The sequence below is a fragment of the Sus scrofa genome, chromosome 1 (genome assembly GCF_054392235.1).
Source record: "Sus scrofa isolate SSC_HxYL_T2T_F1_AM1 chromosome 1, Sscrofa_HxYL_maternal_Yorkshire_Landrace_v2.0, whole genome shotgun sequence".
Lineage (NCBI taxonomy): Eukaryota > Metazoa > Chordata > Mammalia > Artiodactyla > Suidae > Sus > Sus scrofa.
Window position 1 is genome coordinate 250,481,068 of NC_139383.1, and position 12,735 is coordinate 250,493,802.

Here is a 12,735-nt window from a genome sequence, read left to right on the forward strand (position 1 = left end):
ATTAGAATACTCTCTAACACCATGCACAAAAATAAACTCAAAATGGATTAAATATCTAAATGTAATAAGGCCAGGTACTATAAAACCCTTAGAGGAAAACACAGGCAGAACTCTCTCTAACATAAACCAGTAACTTTTCAGATTCACCTCCTAGAGTAACGAAAATAAAAACAAAAATAAACAAATGGGACCTAATTAAACGTAAAAGCTTTTGCATAGCAAAGGAAAACATCAACAAAATGAAAAGACAGGAGTTCCTACTGTGGTACAACAGGATCAGTGGCATCTCTACAGTGCTAGGAAGCAGCTTCAATCCCCAGCCTGGTACAGCGAGTTAAAGGATCCAGCATTTCTGAAGCTGTGGCACAGGTCACAACTGCAGCTCGGATCTGATCCATGGCCTAGGAACTCCATACACTGCAGAGCAACGAAAAACAAAACAAAACAAAACAAACACACACACACAGTATGGGAGAAAATATTTGCAAATAAAGTGACCAAAAAGGATTAACCTCCAAAATATACAAACACCTGATGCAGCTGAATATAAAAAAAAAAAAATCAAAACATGGACAGAAGACCTAAAACACACACACACACGAAAAGATGTTTAATATTGCTAATTATTAGAGACATGCAAATCAAAACTACAATGAGGTATGACCTTAACACCAGTCAGAATGGCCGTCATCAAAAAGCCTACAAACAATAAATGCTGGAGAGAGTGTGGAGAAAATAGAACCCTTCTACACTGTTGGTGGGAATGTAAAATGGTACAACCACTATGGAAAACAATATGCAGTTTCCTCAGAAAACTAAATATAAAATTACCATATTATCCAGTAATCCCACTCTTGGTCATATATCCAGACAAAACTATAATTCAAAAAGATACATGCAACCCTATATTCACTGCAGCACTATTCACAATAGCCAAGATATGGAAGCAAACTAAATGTCTGTTGACAGAGGAAAGGATAGAGAAGATGTGGTACGTATATACAATGGAATAGTATTCAGCCATAAAAAACTAAATAATGCCATTTGCAGCAACATGGATGGACCTAGAGATTATCATACTAAGTAAAATTAGTCATACAAAGACAAACATATGACATCACTTATATATGGAATCTTATAAAAAAAAAGAATACAAATGAACTTATTTGCAGAACAGAAAAAGACTCACAGAATTTGAAAGCAAACTTATGGTTATCAAAGAGGACAGGTCCAGGGGAGGGATGGACTGGGGGTTTGGAATTGGTATATGCACAGTTAGGTATATGGAACAACTGGCCAGTGGGGACCTGCTATATAGTGCATAGAACTCTACCCAATATTCTGTGACAACTTATATGGGAAAAGAATCTGAAAAAGAATGCATGTGTGTATGTATAACTGAATCACTTTGTTGCAGAGCTGCAGAGCAGAAATTATCACATTGTAAATCAACTATACTTCAATAAAACGTTTTAAAATTTTTTCATTAAAAAAAAGTACTGGAATTCCCTTCACGGCTCAGTGGTTAATGAACCCGACTGGGATCCAAGAAGATGCAGGTTTGATCCCTGGTCTCACTCAGTGGGTTAAGGATCTGGCATTGCCACGAGCTGTGGTATAGATCACAGACATGGCTCGAATCCTGAGTTGCTATGGCGGTGGTGTAGGCCAGCAGCTACAGGTTTGATTCGACCCCTAGTCTGGGAACTTCCATACGCCATGTGTGCAGCCCTAAAAAGAAAAACAAAAATACTCATCCAGCACACAGTGGCCCTCAGTGATGGCTGATTCTTCCACTTTGCCTTGTTTTACATCCTCTCAACAGGTTCTTTGATTTCTCTCAGCCCTCAGGAAACTTACTCCGGGTTATAGCAATACCACCTAAGAATCATTATATTTTGGATTTTTAGAAAGCAAAAGGCCCAGAAAGATGAAGTTCCAAATCCTTGGACATGTATCTTTATGTCTCAGTACTCAATGCAGTGCTTTGAACACGGTAAGAACTTGAGAATTGATTTAATGACTTAAAATGGAGATGGTTGAGGCTGGGATCATCATCACCTCCCTCATACTCTTAGTAGGCATAAATTCACATTTATGAAATCTCCAGAGTCCCCAGCAACCTATGAGGTGATAGAGAAAATATGTATTAACCCATTTTATGGATGGGAAAGCTAGGCCTGAGCAAGGTTAGGCAAGTCTCCTGATTCGGAACCCAGCAGTCTTTGTATTCTCATGGGCTGCTCATCTATCTGTAATTGGAAAGGAAGAGGGTATCCTTAAGCTTGCTTTCCAGTAATGCTTCTCTCAACCTCAGAATGTAAGTTCTAGCAAGAGGAAGAACCTTGCCCAAGGCACACAACAAAGAAAACCAAGTTGGGACAAAATTTGGCATCTCAAACTCTTTCCTTTGAGTTCTTCTCATTCTTCCAAGTACCTTATATTCAAAAGGAAACATATAAGGCAGGGAGGACTCTAGACTAACAAAATGAGATAAATGCTTCAGCTCCTCAGGCCCCCAATAAATCAGAGAGTGACTAGGAGAATAGTGTCCAAGCTCAGCATTCTACCAGCCCAAAGAACTCAAGGCTGGGATGTTGTCTAAAAGGCTGGCCTGGCTGCCCAGCTACTGCCCAAGAGGCTCAGAGATGGCATTCAACCCCAGAGCCCCTGGGTAGAGCCAAGCATGGGGACCTCAGGGCACTTGGCTGAACACAGTGGCCTCTCCATCACTGCTCCTGACTCAGTTGTCATAGGTGAGTGGATATTCAAGCAGGTGCCGGGCAAGAGTGGTGGCCAGGGCTCCAGGGGACACTTGACTTGCCTCTCAGTGGAGCCAGGGACATGCTCCAGTGATGCCCATGGATATTTCCACTGCCTTTGTCCCTGCCAAAGAAGCCAGTGGGAGGTACTGAGAGGGTCTTGCTCTGAACTGAGCAGCCAGAAGGATCTGGATAAGAGGGAATCGTGGATAAAACTCATGTACTTAGTTACTCAACAAGCATTCTCCAGCTACCTGTTCTCTTTTGGACTCTGCACTGGGAACTGGGGATGCTATAGTGAATTGGACACAATGCTTGCTCTTTACAATCTAGTAAGATTTGTACCTAAGTAGCCCAAATACAAAGAAGAGAGTGCCAAGGTCCCAGAAGAGGGAGTCCAGAGTCATGCTGCCTGGTTGAATCTCAGCAGAGCCCTATGATGCTGGATGACCTTGAAGGTGTTTCTTTTTTCTTTTATTTATTTATTTAGTCTTTTTAGGGCTGCACCCATGGCAAATGGGTGTTCCCAGGCTAGGGATCAAATTGGAGCTGTAGCTGTTGGCCTATACCACAGCCACAGCAATGCCAGATCTGAGCCAGATCTGTGACCTACACCACAGCTCACAGCAATGCCAGATCCTTAACCCACTGAGCAAGGGATCAAACCTGTGTCCTTGTGGATGCTAGTCAGATTCATTTCTGCTGAGCCATGACAGGAACTCCAAAACATGTTTCTTAACTTCTCACATCTGTTTTCTTCCTCCAAGAGCGATTCTAAAAATGAAATGAAACAACTGGCATGCTAATATTTTGAAGAAAGAAGCTGAAAATCATTACCAGTGTTTCATAATTTCATCAACATAGATGCCATTTATTCAGCACCTTCTAAGTACCAAGTATCTGCTCAGTATCACATGTATTTATTCCTACAACCCTAGTGACACTGTTAATATCTATATTTTAGAGATGGGCAATGGAGGCTGAGAGGGGTGGTGAGTTACCCATGATCACACAGACCATAAGTGACAGAGCTGGGATTGGAATCCAAGTTAAGTGGATTCCAGAGCCTGTGTTTTTTCTGAACTATCTCCTATGACTTCCTTCTTCCTCTTCAGTCTTTCATTCAGCAATGGCTTATTGAGCCCTTTCTATGTGCTAGGCATTGTGCTAAGCTCTGAAGATATGGCGGGAGCAAAACAGACCTGAAGCTTTCCCTCACAATCTCACAGCCCAGTGGGGAGGGAAGCAATAAAGAATAATTACAAACATAATAACTGTTGCCAAAGGGGAGGGTCGGAGCCCCATGGGAGTGTAAACTTTATCTGGGAATCAGACAAGGCCTTCAGGAAAAAGTGATCTTTCAGATAAGATCTGAAGACTGACTGAGAGTTGGGCAGACAAGAAGTCAGGGGGAGTGAGAACAGCATGGAATCTGGACCCACAGGTGGTCAAGGAACATAATAGAACACATAGTTCAAGGAACAGAAAGAAAGCAGGTGCACAGGCAGCAGGAGGAAGCAATATAAGATGGGATGAAGAAGGAAGCAGGAACCTTGGAACACATGCCAAGAAATTTGGACTTGATCTTGACGGCCCTCGAGAGAGCTGAATTCATTGGGCCTCATACCCCTCATTTTATGCCTTATGTTTTCTTCATCTGACTGGCTAGATCAGCAGCTGAGGACTGAGTACAGATGGAGCCAAAGTTGCTGAGAGTGACCAGACAAGCTGAGGTCAGCACAGAACTGCAGGAAGTGCAGGGAGGGGCCGGGCCAGGGCAGCACCAGGGACAGCTCTCAGTGGCTCTTGGAACTCAGGCCATCAGAGATAATTCAGTCAGTCTCTCATTTGTTTATTCATTCAACGAATATTTATTGAGTGGCCTACTGGAGGATACATCAGAAAACTAAACAGACAAAATTCTCTGTCCTCCTTGAGGTTAATTTCTAGCAGAAGGAGACAGAAAATGAACATAGCAAATAAGACAATTATGCATTATATTACAAGGTGACATGTATAGGAAGGATAAAGCTAGGAAAGGGGATTAGGAGGGAAAGCAAAAAGGAGAGCAGTTATAACTCTAAATAGGTTGATCAGAGAAGGCTTCCCTCTGAAAGTGACATCTGGGCAAGTACTCAAAGGCAGTAAAGGAAGAGTCAGGTGCATCCACAGGGAAGTTTCAGGCAGAAGGAGTAGAAGGTGCAAAGTCCAGGAGGCAGAAGAATGTCAGGCATGCTGGAGGCTCCGTGAGGAGTCTAGGGTGGGAGAGTAGGAGTGGATGATTCAGAGATGGGAGGGAGTCAGAGCACAGAGGGCCACTGCAAGGACCTGGCTTTTACTCTGGGTGAAGGAGGAATCACTAGGGAATTTTGAGCAGAGAGGAGACATTATTTGTCTTATATTTTCATAGGATCCCCCTGGTTGCTGGGTGGATATTAGATTGTGGGGGTACTTATCACCATTTTTCAGATAAGGAAAATAACGTTCAGGGAGATGAAGCTACTCATCTGAAGTCACATGGTTAATAATGATAAAGCTGAAATTTGAACGTCTCTCTGATGACTTCAGTCTCTGCTCTGGCAGGGCTCTGTGGTACAGATGGCATATTCCCTGGGCTTTAAAAGCTAAGTAGACTTTGGACATGTAGAGGGAAGACTGGGATGGGAAAGGGAATAAAAGGTATTTTAGACAAAGGGGAAGAATAATGAAGGGGGGAGGGTAAATATGGGTCTCTGAATTTAAAAATAGAGACATCTTTGTTTTTTGTTTTTTGTTTTTTAAAGAGTATGTGCTGGGGAGTAGTGGAGCTAAGAAGGCCAGTTCAAGAAAAAGAGTCTTGAATGTCAGACTAAGGCAGGAGGGTCTTATAACCAAAAAGCTTCCAGACTGGTGGCCTCAGTGGAGAGGGTTAGAGAAAAACCCAACAACAGGAAAGAAAATGGTTTCTTTAGCAGTCTTTGGAGGAAAAAAAAAATCTTGCCAGGCTTTGCTTAATGGTGTCTACAAGGGAGTTTTGGAAACAGGCTTATGGACCAAAATATAATGTGCACCACTTAACCAGCTTTATTTTTTAACAGCTGCTCTAAGTCCCTAAGCCTTTCAGCACAAGGGAGGAAGTAACAGGTATCACTGCTTCTTGAGGAGGACAAACACAGCTTGTGCATACCTTGGTCCCCAGCTCAGATCCCAAGGGGGATGTGGGGCCCTTTTACCCGGGGGGTAGCTTTGGAAGGACCCAAGAGGGCAAGGAGCTGCTTCGTGGTGAGGTATATCTTCTTAGATCTTGTGCCTAGTCTCATGCACCACCCCAATCCTGACACTGGGGCCTAAAAGGGAACCGTCTGGAGACCTATTAGGGGCTGAGGAATGGATCTCAAAGGGTCTCAATTTCCCACCACTCTCTGCTCCTTTTTGGGTTTCCATTTGCTTTGGTCTAGTCACCTACCATATGATGTAACTACCACTGTAGGGCTTCATCATGTGGGAATTTTTTGTTTGTTTGTTTTGTTTTGTTTTGTCTTTTGTCTTTTGTTTTTTTAGGGCAGCGCCAGTGGCATATGGAGATTCCCCAGCTAGGGGTCGAATCAGTGCTGTAGCTGCCAGCCTATACAACAGCCATGGCAACACGGGATTTGAGCCACATCTGCAACCTACACTATAGCTCATGGCAAAGCGGGGTCCTTAAACCTACTGGGCAAGGCCAAGGATCGAACCTGCATCCTCATGGATGCCAGTCAGATTCATTTTCTGCTGAGCCATGATGGGAACTCCCTGTGAATTGTTAAAAAAAAAGAAAAAGCCAGTCAGCCACTCCCAGCCCATCCTCAACACCCCATAACCCACCCACAGGATTATGTATCTACCAGCCTCTACTGAAGGTCAGGAAGAACAAGAGAATTGCATCCATTAAAATGGATTCCAAATAGAACCCCTTCAAGAGTCCAAAATAAAGACATATTAACCCTCCACAGGGAGGTCTCCTCATGTGTCTTGCCATGAAGACTGCATTCCCTTCCCTTCTCTGAGAGAGGAACCTCTTTGTCAGTCCTTCCCTAGGGGAACTTCTACCAGTTAGGAAAAGCTCAACCCTGATCACGTTCGGCACTAACCCAAAGTCAAGGAAATCCACAGTATACAGTAATCCTCTGGCAGTATTTCTCTCAAAGTCTGAGTCTGGAATAACCACGCGGGGCCTCAGCAGAACATGGGGTGGGCTGGGGCCCTCAAAGGATGGTCCTCACCCATGTGTTTCCAAAAATATGAGATAAAAATACTGATGGTAATGCTTGGAACACACATAAGCGAATGAACGCACACACATACACACACCCCCCACACACACCATTTCCCAAAGTTGAACAATAATTCTCAAAGCTAGTATAGGCTCTAGACTACGAGAAGAAAAACATTTTTTTCTAAATCTATATAATCTGCACATATTTCTCTGCCCATATGGAGATTCATCTTATTATGCAAAGCAGTATCATATCCCCTTTTTTGCTCAAGCCTGTTGAAACTGAAAAGAGTCCTGACCAACATACCATACCTCACCTCTCTGTGTTAAGAAGCTTTTAGCTACAAATAAAGATTCAGGGGTTCAATGAAGTCTTCAGGTTCTTTCAAGCCCCCTGTTCTACCTGGAGATGAGATAACCACAGCAATTTCAGGTACCATATCCGCATAACAATTAAGCTGACGAAGTAAGAGGGACCAGCTCTTTTACTGTATCTCTTTCGCAGGGCATAGGCAAGAAAACTTTCTCCTGAAAGTTTTTCCAGCAGGTATCTCCTGTGCTTCATTGGCCAAAACTGGGTCTCATGGCTTTCCTCAACCAATGAATTGGGGCAGGGACAATAACAAGTGAAACGGAATTTTCCTGAGACCAATTGGGCTCATCTCTGAAGTTAGGCATAGGACAGAGTCCCCCAGGGGCAGGTGGCTGTGGTTGTGTGTGTGCAATGGGGCTACTCAATCATACTAGAGTTCCGTTAAAAAGAAGCAAAAGGAGGCAGGGCACTGGGCGGGCAGCCAGTGACGTGCACTGCACTACATCCAATGGCAACCCTCGCCGGAGCTTTCCTTAAACTTGGTCCATGGCAAATCCTCAGGAAAAATGTTTTCTCCTACTAGTCTCTGCAAGAAGTTGGACTGTAGTGAGGTGGGGCTGGAGGGAAGAGTATCAGTCAGGCTGTCAGCCCAGGGCCTGCAAAATGAGGGGACGGTCCAGCCCAGTAATGTAAAAGCCTGAGTCATGAGCAAGTTTTCAGTGGGAAGACTGAGGACAAGAAGGGTGTGCTCCCAGAGGAGGACTCTTGGGGATGCGGCCAAAGGAGGACAGCAAGGCCCTGAGCTCTGCCACAAAGGCAAGGCAGGGAGAAGGGACACCATGAGTAAGGAGCAGAGGGAGGAGTCCCCCCTATGCCACTCCCTTTACTTGTCCTGAATAGTGCCAGGCAGGTGGGACAGACAGGCCCCTCACCAGGCCTGCCCCTGATGGCCTCTCCCCATCAGCTCAATGGCATTCCTTGGGTGACTGCAACAGGGAATCTGGGATGTGATTCCTGCTGCTGGCCCTCCTCTATCCTCACACCAACTTTCACTCTCCAAACATTCTGTGCTCTTTCTCGCTTTCAAGCCTTTGCCTATGCTGTTCTCTCAACAGGAAAGCTTTTTCCTGCCCAGAACATCCCACTTCACCCTTCATGTGCAGTCTCTGAAGCCCCACCTGAGTGAGTGGCTCCCTCCTTTTACTCCCACACAGTGGCAGAGCTGTCTGTCTCACCTTGGGTTGTAATTTCTACCATATGCCAGTCTATCTGTCTCCCAGAATGAGCTGTGCACTCTTCAGGAGCAGGAACCCTGTCCTGTTCGTCTGGGTGACCTCTGTAGTGCCCAGGCAGTGTGGGGCCACAGCACCTGCTGAAGACACAAGAATGGGGATAGTGGGAAGAAGGGAGGTTCCTGTTGCCTTCCTTAGAGTCCAATTATTCAAAATGGTAATTTAAAATTTAGTTCCTCAGTTGCACTAGCTGCTTTTCAAGGGCTCAGTAGCCACATGTAGCTAGTGGCTACTGACTGGACAGTGCAAATATAGAACATTTCCATCAATTCAGAAAGTTCTAGTGGAGAGTACTGTTCTAAGAGACTCAAACTATTGCTGCAGCTCCAAGATAAGTCCACCCTCTGCTACAACCTCCTTTCTCCTCCAGTCCAGCAGCCAGCACAAAGCCAGACACCTCCTCCCTCCTCCTCTCTCTCCTTCCTCTTCACCCATCTTCCTATCTTCTTACAGGGTCAGAAGAATAATCCACAGCGGCTTCGGAGTTCACAGAGCCTTGTCATAGACTGTGTATCTCTAACCCTTCAGTACAGTCCTAGGAGGTAGGCAGGATAGAGATGATAATTTTCATTTTACAGCTCAGGAACCAAAGCTCACAAAGGTGAAGATTCTTGCCCAAGGTCACCCTGCTGGCAGATGCTGGTATCTGGATCAGACCTCACATTAGACCCCGGCCCCTTTTTTTTCTGCCAGTGTCATCTCACCTCAAAAGGGTCATCTAATTCAACCTACTGACTGATGCACTAATCCATTCAACAACATTCCTCTCAAGTATTTATCTCACTTCTGCTTAAGTGGTCCCTATGATATGAACCTTACTACCTTTCCCCAAAGCAGTGCAATCCATCTTTAGATGGCTCTGCTAGAAACCTCTTGCTTATGCCAAGTCAAAATCGAACTCCTTGTAACTCTCCTGTCCTGAGACCTTAGAAATCATGTGAGACAGCCACTAAAATGCCTTTTGCAACACCAGCACCAGTTAGCTTTCAGCCTCTGCTCTTACACCTTCAGTTTGGGGGAGCTCAACATCACTAAGGAGAGCCTTTGCCTTCTTTGTCCTTTTAGAAATAGCCTCTCTCCTACACCTCCCCTCCAATGGCTTTGCCCTCTGGGGCCCCCAACGACCATATCTGCTGTCTACACAGGGCAGCCCCTCACAATAACCATGCCCTCTTGTTTGCTTTTGTTCTGGCTGCAACCTAAACAAGTCATCAGAGACAGGATGCTCTGTTCTATTAGCATATGACCTCTTTGGGCTTTCCTTTCCCATTAGCACATGAACACTCTTATTCCATGTACCCCTCAGGAAGCCAAGGTCATGTCAATAATAATTATTATAGTCATTTATTATGTGTTCACCATATGCCAGGCAACTTGAAATGTGCTCTGCTTATATTTCATCTCCAAAACCCTGCAAGGTGGTCACTTTCATTCCCTTTACACAGGTGAAGTGACTGCCTGTATATACATCTGCCACCACAAGTGAGAGGACAACTGCAGGAATCTGGAAGATGGATGTGCCCTCGGATGACCCAGGTTCAGGTCTGGGTCAGTTCTAGGCCCTCAGGTCCCAGGGAGGGTGGAAAAGTACAGAGGCAAATAGAAACTGGTTATGTACACAGGCTGTAGGGGCAAAAAACTTGGGTTTAAATCACAGCCACTTACCAGCCACATGACCTTGAGCAAGATCACTTCACCTCTCTGAACCTCCACTCCTTCAGGTGTAAAAGGGAGCTACAGGGCACAGAGCCCAAGGATTGCAGTGAAGAAACAATGAATGTTTAGTGCTGTGTACGGCATCTGGCAAGTTCTCAGCCATGGGAGATAATACCAATATGATCATCAATAATATGGAGATACCATACCCAGGGCCAAGGCAAATGTTTTTCACAGTATTACCCTCCCACACTGAGCCTGGTCAAATCCACTGGCTTTTTGTACCCCCTCGAGGCTCCCAGAAAATGCCTGCTATCTGAAATGAGTTCAGATGTGCTAATGGGGTGGGGTATGAGGAAGTGTGAGGGGCCTGGGCTGCTCCCAGGGTGACCCAGGCGTTACCCACACTTCACTACAGAAAAGACAAAAGGGAATAAAGAGGAAAGACAGGGTGGGAAGATGTGAGAGAAAGAAAAGAGACTAAAAATGATGTCATCCCAAGTGAAATCTGCTACCATCGAGGTGTGGACCTCCCAGTCCTGTCTGCCCTCAGGAAGCCCTCCTTTGCTTCAAAGAAACACTGTTAGCCCCATCAACACTTCAGAAAAGCCACACTGCCTCAAAAAAGATTGACCAACAACGCCAGCCCTCAGGAAATATTCCACGGCAGTGACAAGGCAAACACTGCCCGATAACGGAGAGTAAAACTCCCTCAGAAGAAAGAAAACAACAAGCAAGATGAAGAAGCTGAGAAACCACCCCCAGTCAAACCAACAGGAGAACTCACCTAAAACAGTCAACAATGAAACAGATCTCTGCAGTCAGACAGACCTGGAGTTCAAAAGAGAAACAGTGAGAATACTGAAGGAATTAAGAGAAGATATGAACAGTAATGCAAATACCCTCAGAAAGGAATTAGAAAATATAAGGAGGAGCCAAGAAAAACTACAACATTCATTTGCAGAGATGCAAACTGAACTAAGGGCAGTAAAAACTAGAATGAATAATGCAGAAGAACGAATCAGTGATATGGAAGATAGAATAATGGAAATCACTCAATCCGGTCAACAGACAGAAAACCAAATCAAAAAGCTGGAAAGCAATATAAGAGACCTATGGGATAATATAAAGTGGGCCAATCTACGCATAATAGGAATTCCAGAAGGAGTAGAAAAAGATAAGGGGATGGAAAATATATTTGAAGAAATTATTGATGGAAACTTCCCAAGTCTAAAGGATACTGGATTCAAGATACAAGAAGCACAGAGGGCCCCAAACAAACTGAACCCAAACAGACCCACACCAAGACACATCATAATAAAAATGGCAAAAGTTAGTGATAAAGAGAGGATCCTAAAGGCAGCAAGAGAAAAACAGAATGTTACCTACAAGGGAACCCCCATAAGAATATCAGCTGATTTCTCTACAGAAACACTACAGGCCAGGAGGGAATGGCAAGAGATATTTAAAGTGCTCAAAGGAAAAAATATGCAACCTAGAATACTCTATCCAGCAAGAATATCATTTAAAATAGAAGGGGAAATAAAAATTTTTTCCAACAAACAAAAACTTAAAGAATACAGCATCATAAAACCCAGGTTAAAGGAAATATTGAAAGGGCTTCTCTAAACCAAAAAGAAAGGAAGGAAAGGGAAGAAAAAAGAAAAGAAAAAAAAAAGAAGAAGAAGAGGAAGAACTAGGACTGAGGAAACCGCAATCAGAGAGCAGTCACTCAAATAAGCCAGCATACAGATTTAATCATGAACATGCTTCAAACAAAATAAAATTAAAAAGAAAAAAATAAAAAAGAGTCATCAAAACCATAAAATGTGGGCAAGGGATGTTAGGAAGTAAATAACCCTTTTTGTTTGTTTGTTTGTACATTTCTCTTCTTAATTTTAATATAGTAATGAAGTGTTTGAACTTACAGGACCATCAGGCTAAGATACACAATTATGGGAAGGGGTTAGCATACTTAAAAAAACAGGGCAACCACAAGCCAAAACCAAATATTGCATTTGCAAAAAATGAAAAAAAAAATACACTCAAGCAGATAATAACAGGAGACCATCCAACCAAAAAAAAGAAAGGAAGAATGGAGAACCATAGAATCAACTGGAACACGAGGTTCAAATGGCAATAAATAATCATCTATCAATTATCACCTTAAATGTCAATGGACTGAATGCCCCAATCAAAAGACACAGAGTGGCTAAGTTGGATAAAAAGGCAAAAACCTTCAATATGCTGCCTACAAGAAACTCACCTTAGGACAAAAGATACATATAGATTGAAAGTGAAAGGGTGGGGAAAAATATTTCACGCCAATAGACATGACAGAAAAGCAGGAGTCACAACGCTCATATCAGACAAAATAGACTTTAAAACAAAAGACATAAAGAAAGACAAAGAAGGACACTACTTAATGATTAAGGGATCCACCCAAGGAGAGGATGTTACTATCGTCAACATATATGC

General features: G+C 43.7%; 1 protein-coding gene across 1 annotated transcript in view; it reads right to left on the reverse strand.

Moving 5' to 3' along the window:
• XPA (XPA, DNA damage recognition and repair factor) overlaps positions 1-12,735 on the reverse strand; it is a 147,226-nt gene that overhangs the window by 102,245 nt on the left and 32,246 nt on the right. The window lies entirely within an intron of this gene.